We start from the raw sequence: 11,600 nt of genomic DNA on the forward strand, positions 1-11,600 counted from the left end.
TATTTAACTTCTATGCAGAGTACATCATGAGAAACGTTGGGCTGGAAGAAGCACAAGGTGGAATCAAGATTGCCAGGAGAAATGTCAATAACCTCAGATATGCAGATGACACCATCCTTATGGCAGAAAGTGAAGAGGAACTAAAAAGCCTCTTGATGAACGTGAAAGAGGAGAGAGAAAAAGTTGGCTTAAAGCTCAACATTCAGAAAACGAAGATCATGGCATCTGGTCCCATCACTTCATAGGAAATAGATGGGGAAACAGTGTCAGACTTTATTTTCTGGGGCTCCAAAATCACTGCAGATGGTGATTGCAGCCATGAAATTAAAAGACGCTTACTCCTTGGAAGGAAAGTTATGACCAACCTAGACAGCATATTGAAAAGCAGAGACATTACTTTGCCAACAAAGGTCCGTCTAGTCAAGGCTCTGGTTTTTCCAGTAGTCACGTATGAACGTGAGAGTTGGACTGTAAAGAAAGCTGAGTGCCGAAGAATTGATGCTTTTGAACTGTAGTGTTGGAGAAGACTTGAGAGTCCCTTGGACTGCAAGGAGATCCAACCAGTCCATTCTAAAGGAGATTAGTCCTGTGTGTTCTTTGAAAAGAATGATGCTAAAGCTGAAACTCCAGTACTTTGGCCACCTCATGCGAAGAGTTGACTCATTGGAAAAGACTCTGATGCTGGGAGGGATTGGGGGCAAGAGGAGAAGGGGACGACAGAAGAAAAGATGGCTGGATGGCATCACCAACTCGAAGGATGTGAGTTTGAGTGAATTCCGGGAGTTGGTGATGGACAGAGAGGCCTGGCGTGCTGCAGTTCATGGGGTTGCAAAGAGTCGGACATGACTGAGCGACTGAACTGAGACACACAAGCTGAGCATCTGCCTAGAGGCTTCATATATACCCATGAGCTCAGCTTATGCCTATAGACCTCATAGAAACACAGGAGTTGAGCATCTTACTAAAGCCCTCATAGACACACGAACTGAGTGTCTGCCCAGAGTCCTCAGAGACACACAGGAGCTGAGCATCTGCCTCGAGGCCTCGTGGACACACTGAGCTGGACCTATGGCCAGAGGCTTCAGCAGACAACTGCCCTCAGGAAAGGTCCTGCGGCAGTTATTGCAGAAATTCCAAACACAACCGACTTTTAAGAAGCCAATTTCAAAGGTCAATTTTCCTCACACCCTTTAAGGAAAGAACCCAAACGGCCACAGGACAAGATGCTCAGCATCCTGAATTATTACAGGAGCAGTGCTGATCAAAATGACAACAAGAAATCCAATCCTGACAGAATGGCCATCCTAACTGTCTGCAAACAGTGCATGGAGGAGAGAGCTGCGAGATGATGGAACTCCCCCTTCACATTCCCTGTGAACACACACTGGCGACAGCCACAGGCCAGAGCGAAACATCTCTGGAGAGCTAAACTTGGGATTCTCGTACCCACGCCTCGGCTTATATCATGAAAAACCGCCATTGAAAATGACACACGCACCCAACGTTCACTGCAGTGGTTCCTCCAGTTGCCAAGACACAGGCCCAAGAATAGGTTCACTGACAGATGAAATCTTAAAGTCATGTGGTACATATATACAAAGGGCTATCACTCAGACTTGAAACCCCACTTCTGAAATTATGAAATTAGGCCAACAGTCCCAACAAGGATGGGCCTTGGAGGAAAATACACTTAAGAGAAGTTAGCAACAGAGAAAGAAAATAGCAGATGATGTCCCTTGAGGGTAAAACTGAAAGAATGAGATACAGAGGAAGTAATTTACAACATAAGAAGAAACTCTCAGCTGCAAACACAAAGAGTTCAAAAAAAAACAGGAAAGGGCCAGGGATATCGAATTAGGAGGTTGGTATTAATGTATTCAAAGAAATCTGTATCTGTAGTAGATAATCCACAGGATTATTTCCTCCTCCTTTCCTTCCATCCTTCCTTCCTTTCACATAGGCACTGAAATCTGTGTACCTAACCTACCTCCAGAAATCTGTATCTGTATGAGCTAATCCACAAGGATTATATCCTCCCTTCCTTCCTTCTGAGAGGGTTACAGGCAGGAAGGCTAGGGTCCCCCAAACTGAGGAAATAGGCTGCAAGTGTCAGACTTTTTAAATCTCTTTCTTAAGTGACAGGAGGAAACAAACTGCAAGTGTCGGACTGTTTTTTGCCTCGGCTCTACAAAATTAAAAGGTTTCTTTTAAGATTCTGTGTTGCCATGATGACACCTCATTCCACCTGAACTTAACTTTTCTCAAACCTTGAGCGAACCCATGCCTTTTTCTTATGGAAATGTTTTGCTTAAGCTTTTCTTAAGCTATGTTAATGAACTATGTATTTACATTAGACTCTTTCTTCAAGTCAGTTCTGCCTGAGACTCAGAACCAATGATGGCTCAACAAGCCAGGACGTTTCACTCATGGAAATGTTCTCTTAAGCTATGTTAATTAAACTATGTATTTGCTTGGAAAACTGCCTTTCATCAAAATTTATGTCAGTTGTTTTATGGCCCTGGATGACTCAACTTGTGCCAATGTTACCTCAAAATGCATGTTGTGGGTGAGGGGCCTGGTGCCTCTCTCTGAGTTTTGAGGCATTTCCTTTCTCTAATTAGCAGCTCGCTAATAGATATATAACTTCTTGCTAAAAACTAACAAGGGGGCACTCTTTCTTGCCCCCTTCTGATGTCTATGTCAGATGCTTTCTCTATCTCTTTTATGCTTTAATAAAACTTTATTACACAAAAGCTCTGAGTGATCAAGCCTCATCTCTGGCCCCAGATTGAATTCCTCTCCTCCGGAGGCCAAGAATCCCGGCGTCATTCACGGTGCATTGTGGCAACCTTTCACTTCCATGCACATATATACAGAAGTATTTGTTTCTAACATATTCATAGAAATCTACCACTGGAAGAGATAATCTACAAGGACTACTTCTTTGGTTCCTTGCATATGTACAAAAAATCTGTATCTCTAATACATACTCCACAGGGACCTGAAGATCAGAATAGAGAACTTTACTGAACCTTGTTCAATAAACTATGGCAAATAAACAAACACTACACATATGCTGAATATATCTGTCATAACTGAATCAGCTCATTGTACACTGAGGACAAGCACAAAACTGCAAATGGACTAGACTTCAACATAGCATCAGCATGAGACTAAGGAAAAGGAAAGGAAAGAAAAGTAATTCCTACTTTATTCCCTGCCTCCTCCAAGACTTGGGCTGTTATCCCATCCCTGGACCCTGACTAGGCTTGAGTCCCAGGGCTGGACTGGGGATGGGTAGAGATAGCACAGCAGGGTGCCCATCACTGATACTCCTCTTAAATTTGTACCGTTTGGTTTGTCCTGTCCTGGACCAGAATCCCTAGTGAACCCAAATCCTACTGGCCCAACCCTCTGACTTTGAGAAACACAGAAAATCACCCAGACCCCAGGTCTCCTGGTGCTTGGGTCCCCAGCTCAAGACTCCTTCCTGAGAGTGCAGCCACCGAGGCATCTCAGCAGGGAGTGGTGCCCTAAGTAGGCATGAGGCTACAGGGGAGGAGTGAAGCTTCAAGGGGGAAGAGATGGTGATATAGAAGGGCTTGAATGTTTGCTCAGGCACATTCCACTCTAATTCACAGCCCAGGAAGTCGACTTTCCTTAAGGCTCTGGTTGCATGCCCAACGAGAGTTGGGCATGAAGAAGTGCTGTCGCCTTGTGGACATATCCTGTAACGACAACTTGCCCACCAGTACTGACAGGCATCTCCAATTCAAAAGGCCGGTGGGGTTGCTAATGACAGCTGCCCTCAGGAAAGGTCCTGGGGTAGGCATTGCAGAAATGAATTCCAAACACAACTGACTTTCAAGAAGCTAATTTCAAACGTCAATTTTCCTTGCACCCTTTTAGGAAAGGAAAAAAAGAAAAACCCAGATGCCTACAGGATAAGATGAGGACATGAGCTGAGAGTCTTTCTAGATGCCTCATAGTCACAGATGAGGTGAGCATCTGCCTTGAGGCCTCATAGACACACATGAATTGAGCAAGAGCATTGAGGCCTCTAGATAGACACGAGCTGAGCATCTGCCTAGAAGCCTTATAGTCAAACATACGGTCAGCATTTGCTTAGAGGTCCCATAACAAGAGAGATGCTGTTTGTGTATGTCATAATTGAATCAGGTGGCTGTACACTGCTGCTGCTGCTAAGTCGCTTCAGTTGTGTCTGACTCTGTGCGACCCCACAGACAGCAGCCCACCAGGCTCCACTGTCCCTGGGATTCTCCAGGCAAGAACACTGGAGTGGATTGCCATTTCCTTCTCCAATATATGAAAGTGAAGTCGCTCAGTCTGTCTGACTCTTCACAACCCCATGCGCTGCAGCCTAGCAGGCTCCTCCGTCCATAGGATTTTCCAGGCAAGCGTACTGGAGTGGGTTGCCATTGCCTTCTCCAGGCTGTACACTAACCTGAAGCAAAAAACTAGAGATTGAAGAAAAGTGAAAGAAAGAAAAGGAATGCCTATTTTCTTTCCTCTGAACTCCCTGCCTTGGGCTGTTAACCCATCCCTGGAGCCTGAGTAGGCTTGGGTCCCATGGCTGGACTAGATGGGGATGAGACAGCCGGGCAGGGTGTCCTTAATTGACCTCCCTTTTAAACCCATACTGTCTGAATTGGTTGGCTGGGAACAGAGTCCCCATGGCACCCAAAAGATGGTGGCTCAGTCCTCTGACCTCCAGGACTGTGGAAAATTCACCTCACTTCTCGATCTCCTCATGGTGGGGTCCCCAGTTCTAGCCTTCTTCCTGAGATGCAGCCTCCCAGGCACCTCAGCAGGGTGCTGGGGCCCAGGTAGGGAGGTGTCCACAGGAGAGGGTGGAGCTTTAGGGGGAAGAAGTAGTGAGACACAAGCTCTTGAGTGTTTGCTCACATTTTCCACTATAATTCACAGCTCAGGAAGCCGGTTTTTCCTACGGATCTCTGTGCTCCAGGAACAACAGTTGGGCATGAAAAGATGCTGCTGTCTTGTGGACATTTCCTATGAATACAACTCGACCAGCAGTGCTTAATTACAAGTCCAGTTCACAAGATCGAGGGGCTTTTAATGAGAGCTGCCCTCAGGAAATATCCTATGGTGGGCACTGCAGAAAAATTTCCAAACACATTCAACTTTCAAGAAGTCAATTGGGACATGTAAATTTCCTCAAATCCTTTATGGAAAAGAAAGAAGAAAAAAAAAAAACCAAATGGCCACAGAACAAGATGTTCAGCATCGTAATTATTACAGGAGGAATGACAATCAAAACAATAACAAGAAATCAAATCCCCCCCAAAAAAGAAATTAAATCCCACCAGTCAGAATGGACACTCTCAAAGGTCTACAAACAGTAAAAGCAGGAGAGAGCCAGGACATGATTGAACCCCACTACACGGTTGGTGGGGATGGACATTGCCATCACCTCTAGAGAAGACAGCCTCAGCATGCCAGAAGATAAACCATTGAAGAAAGCAAAGCCTAGTATCTGACATCCACGCCTGGGCCTATATCCCTGAGAAACCATCATTCAAAAAGACACATGCACCCCAACATTCACTGCTGCACTACTTACTATAGCCAAGACACAGAACCACAAGATGTCCTCTGACAAAATAAAGCTTATTGCAGATGTGGTACATAAATACATTGGTATTAGCACACAAAAGCAGCACTAAAATTATGAAATTATGCACCACAAGGATAGACCTTGGAGGATCATACACTAACTGTATTCAGCCAGGCAGGAAGACAATAGCATATGATGTTCCTTCTAGGCAAATAAAAAAAGTGATATATACAAACTAATTTACAACACAAAAGAGACTCTGAAATTTTAAAAATAATTAAGGAATTACCAAAAAAAAGAATAGCCATGGATGAATTATGAATTAAGGACTAACGTATACACAGAAATCTGTATCTGTAAGAGATATTTCACAAGGATTATCTCCTTCCTTCCCTTCCCTCCTTACTTCTACCTTCCTTCTACATATACACTTAAATCTGTATCTCTAACATATACACCAAAAACTGTATCTGTAATAGATGATCTACAGTAAATATCTCCTTCCTTCCACATATACACAAATCTGTACCTGATGAGATGGTTGGATGACATCACCAACTTAATGGACATGAGATTGAGCAAGCTCCAGGAGATGGTGAAGGACAGGGAAGCCTAGCATGCTGCAGTCCATGGTGTCTCAAAGAGTCAGACATGACTGAGTGTCTGAACAACAAAAAATAGATAATTCAAAGGATTATCTCCTTCCTCCTTTCTTTTACATATACAAAAAATCTGTATCTCTAATAGATACTAGGGGTTGCTTGGTGGCTCAAAGGTAAATAATATGACGGCAATGTGGGAGCCTGCCTTCAACTCCTGGATCCAAAAGATCTCCAGAAGGGAATAGTTACCCACTCCAATTTTCATACCTGGAGAATCCGTGAAAAGAGGAACCCAGAGGGTTACAGTCCTTGGTGTCACATACAATCAGAATGGATACTTCAGAAGGACATAATATTCAGCACAGGGAGCTTGCTCAACCTTGTTCAATAATCTTTATGGCAAAAAAATTGAAAAAATAACAGATATGCTGTATGTATATGTCATAACTGAATCAGGAGCCTGTACACTGACATCAAGCACAAAACTGCAAAACAAATATAGGTCAACATTGTATCGGCATGAGATTAAAGAAAAGAGAAGACTATTGCCTATTTTATCCCCTCTGATCTCCCTGACTTGGGCTGCTTTCCAATCCCTGGAACCTGACCAGGCTTGGTCCCCATGATCGGACTGGAGAGGGGTTGAGACAGTCAGGGTGGGTGCCCTTAATATAGCCCTTCTTAAACCTGACTGTCTGGTTTGCCCTGGCTGGGACCATAGACCCTAGTGCACGCACAGGATGGTAGCCTGACCTCTGGGAACGAGGACCTTGGAAAAGTCACCTAGCCTCCAGGTCTGCTGGTTCTGGGTTCCCCAGCTGAAATCTCTTTCCAGAGTGCAGCCTCCTAGGCACCTAAGCAGAAAGCAGTGTCCCAGGTTGGGATGAGTCTGAAAGGAAGGGTGAAGCCTTAAGGGGAAGAAGCAGTGAGACACAAGGACTTGGGTGTTTCTCAGGCACATTCCACTCTTATTCACAGCCCAGGAAGCTGACTTTCCTGAAGTCTCAGTTTGCCTGAAGAACCACAGTTGGACTGGGGGCTTCCTTGGTAGCTCAGCTGGTAAAGAATCTGCCTGCAGTGCAGGATACCCCGGTTTGATTCCTGGGTCAGGAAGATTCCCTGGAGAAGGGAAAAGCTACCTGCTCCAGTATTCTTGGGCTTCCCTGGTGGCTCAGCTGGTAAAGATTCCTCCTGCAATGCGGGAGGCCTGGGTTTGATCCCTGGGTTGAGCTATCCCCTGGAGGAGGGCATGGCAACCCACTCCAGTATTCTTGCCTGAAGAATCCCTATGGAAAGGGTAGCCTAGCAGGCTACAGTCCATGAGGTTGCAGAGTGGGACTCGACTGAGGGACTAAGCACCAAGTTGGACATGAAATAGTGCTGCCGCCTCGTGGACATTTCCTGTAACTACAGCTTAAACGCCTTGCTTACTGGCACCTCCATTCACAAGGACTGTGGGGTTGCTAATGACAGCTGCCCTCAGGAAAGGTCCTTGGGCAGTTATTGCAGAAATAAAGTCCAAACACAACTGACTTTCAAGAAGCCAACTGCAACAGGTACATTTTCTTCTCACACTTTAAGGAAAAACAAAGAAGATAATCCCCAAAAGGACACAGGATGAGATGCTCAGCATCCCTAATTATTACATGAGGAATACCAATCAAAATAACAACAAGAAATCTAATCACACTAGTCAGAATGGTCATACTAAGAAGTCTACAGATAAATGCAGTAGTGGGCTGGCAAGAGAGGTAACACCCCCTACTCCCTGCCTGACTCTGTTGGTGGGATTGACGTTGACAACAGCCACTGAAAGCACAGCCTCCCCATGCAAGGGGAAAAAAAAAACTTGCAAAGGAGTCAAGCCTAGGGTCTGACATACCCACACCTGGTCATACATCCCTTGAAAGACATGATTTCAAAAGACACATGCTCCCCAACGTTCACTGCAGCACTACTTATAGCAGCTGAGACACAGACATGAGAAAATGTCCACCGACAGATTAAAGATTAAAGAAAATGTGGTACACATATATAGTGGGCTATTCCTCATCCATGAAAAGCCACCACTGAAATTATGAGATTATGTCATCGGTCACTACAAGAATGGACTTTGGAGGATCATACACTAAATGAAGTCAGCTAGAGACAGACGAAGATAAAATAATATGATATCTCTTACAGGCAAAATTTTAAAAATATACAAAGGAACTCATTTAAAACACAAAATACTCGCTGAGAATTCAGTCACAATCAATCTCAAAAAAGTAACAATAAATGGGCAGGGATAAAATCAGAGGTCCAGAATAACATATACACAGCAATATGTATCTGTAATGATAATCCCCCCTTCAAGGATCACTGCCTTGTCGTGGAAAAGGGACTTGCATAACTCACTGAAGCTATGAGCCATGCCACCCAACATGAATGGGTCATACTGGAGAGTTCTGACAAAACATGATCCACTGGAGGAGAGAATGGCAGACCACTCCAGTATACTTGTTGTGAGAAACTCATGAACCTGCTGTTAAAAAATCTAGTGGATGCGATGGAATTCCAGTACAGCTGTTCAAAACCGTAAAGAATGATGCATCAAGGTGTTGCATTCAATATGTCAGCAAATCTGGAAGACCCATCAGTGGCCACAGGACTGGAAAAGGTCAATCCTCATCCCGATTCCCAAGAAGGGTAGTACTAAAGATGTGCTAACTATCAGACAGTTGCACTCATCTCCCATGCTAGCAAGATCAATGCTTAAAATCTTGCATGCTAGGCTTCAGCATTATGTGAACCAAGGACTTCAAGATGTCCAAGCTGGGTTTAGGAAAAGAAGAGGAACTAGAGATCAAATTGCCAGCATTCGTTGGATCATACAGAAAGCAAGGGAATTCCAGAAAAACATCTACCTCTGTTTCATCAACTACACTGACTGTGTGGATCATAACAAACTGTGGAAAGCTCTTAAAGAGATAGGAATGAACACCAGACTATCTTACCTGTCTCCTGAGAAACCTGGATGCGAATCAAGAAACAGTAGTTAGAACCCTGTATGGAACAACTGATAGGTTCAAGATTGAGAAAGGAGGATGACAGGGCTGACTGTTGTCATCCAGTTTCTTTAACCTATATGCTGAGCACATCATGAGCAATGTCGGGCTGGATGAGTTACAAGCAGGAGTCAAGATAAGTGGGAGAAACATCAACAATCCCAGATATGTGAATGATACCACTCTAATGGCAGAAAGTGAAGAGGAACTAAAGAGCCTCTTGATGAGGGTGAAGGAGCAGAGTGAAAGAGCTTGCTTAAAACTCTGTATTAAAAATACTGAGATCATGGCATCTGGCCCCATTGCTTAATGGCAAATAGAAGGGGACAAGGTGGAAGTAGTGACAGATTTCCTCTTCTTGGGCTCCAAAATCACTGTGGATGGTGATTGCAGTCATGAGGTGAGAAGATGATTGTTTCTTGGCAGGGAAGCCATGACAGACCTAGAAAGTGTGTTGAAAAGCAGAGACATTACTGTGCCAACAAAGGTCCAAATAGTCAAGGCTACTGTCTTCCCATTGGTCACATACGGTTGTGAGAGCTGGACCATGAAGAAGGCAGAATGCCAAAGAACTGTTGCCTTCAAACTATGGTCCTGGAGAATACTCCTGAAAGTCCCTTGGACAGCAAGGAGATCACACCAGTCAATCTTAAGGGAAATCAACCCTGAATACTTATTGGAAGGAGTGATGCTGAAGCTCCAGAATTTTGGTCATCTTACACAAACAGCCAACTCATCGGAAAAGTCCCTGATGCTGGGAAAGATTGAGAGCAGAAGAAGAGGGTGTCAGAGGATGACATGGTTGGATGGAAACACCAGTGCAATGGACATGAACTTGGGCAAATTTGGGGAGATGGTCAGGGCCAAGGATGCCTGGTGTGCTGAGGTCCATGGGGTTGCAAAGAGTCGGCCATGAAGGAACTAAACAGATATCTCTTCAAAGAAGACATACAGATGGCCAACAAACACATGAAAAGATGCTCAACATCACTCATTATCAGAGAAATGCAAATCAGAACACAATGAGGTACCATCTCACACCGGTCAGAATGGCTGCTATCCAAAAGTCTACAACAATAAATGCTGGAGAAGGTGTGGAGAAAAGAGAACCCTCTTACACTGTTGCTGGGAATGCAAACTAGTACAGCCACCATGGAAAACAGTGTAGAGATTCCTTAAAAAACTGGAAATAGCCATATGACCCAGCAATCCCACCGCTGGGCATATACACTGAGGAAACCAGAAATGAAAGAGACACGTGTACCCCAATGTTCATCACAGCACTGTTTACAATAGCTAGGACATGGAAGCAACCTATATGTCTGTCAGCAGATGAATGGATAAGAAAGCTGTGGTACATATACACAATGGAATATTACTCAGCTATTAAAAAGAATGCATTTGAATCAGTTCTAATGAGGTGGATGAAACTGGAGCCTATTATACAGAGTGAAGTAAGCCAGAAAGAAAAACACCAACACAGTATATTAATGCATATATATGGAATTTAGAAAGATGGTAATGATGATGCTATATGCAAGACAGCAAAAGAGACACAGATGTAAAGAACAGACTTTTGGACTCTGTGGGAAAAGGTGAGGGTGGGATTATTTGAGTGAATAACACTGAAACATGTATTTTATCATATGTGAAATAGATCATCATTCCAGGTTTGATGCATGAGACAGGACGCTCAGGGCTGGTGCACTGGGACGACCCTGAGGGATGGGATGGGGAGGGAGGTGGGAGTGGGGTTCAGGATGGGGGACACATGTACACTCATGGCTGATGCTGTGAAAGTGCTGCACTCAATAGGCCAGCAAATTTGGAAAACTCAGCAGTGGCCACAGGACTGGAAAAGGTCAGTTTTCATTCCAGTCCCAAAGAAAGGCAATGCCAAAGAATGCTCAAACTACCGCACAATTGCACTCATCTCACACGCTAGTAAAGTAATGCTCAAAATTCTCCAAGCCAGGCTTCAGCAATACGTGAACCGTGAACTTCCTGATGTTCAAGCTGGTTTTAGAAAAGGCAGAGGAACCAGAAATCAAATTGCAAACATCCGCTGGATCATGGAAAAAGCAAGAGAGTTCCAGAAAAACATCTATTTCTGTTTTATTGACTATGCCAAAGCCTTTGACTGTGTGGATCACAATAAACTGTGGAAAATTCTGAAAGAGATGGGAATACCAGACCACCTGATCTGCCTCTTGAGAAATTTGTATGCAGGTCAGGAAGCAACAGTTAGAACTGGACATGGAACAACAGACTGGTTCCAAATAGGAAAAGGAGTACGTCAAGGCTGTATATTGTCACCCTGCTTATTTAATTTATATGCAGAGTACATCCTGT

This window comes from Bison bison, unplaced genomic scaffold (genome assembly GCF_000754665.1).
Source record: "Bison bison bison isolate TAMUID 2011002044 unplaced genomic scaffold, Bison_UMD1.0 scf7180017864181, whole genome shotgun sequence".
In the NCBI taxonomy this organism is placed as follows: domain Eukaryota; kingdom Metazoa; phylum Chordata; class Mammalia; order Artiodactyla; family Bovidae; genus Bison; species Bison bison.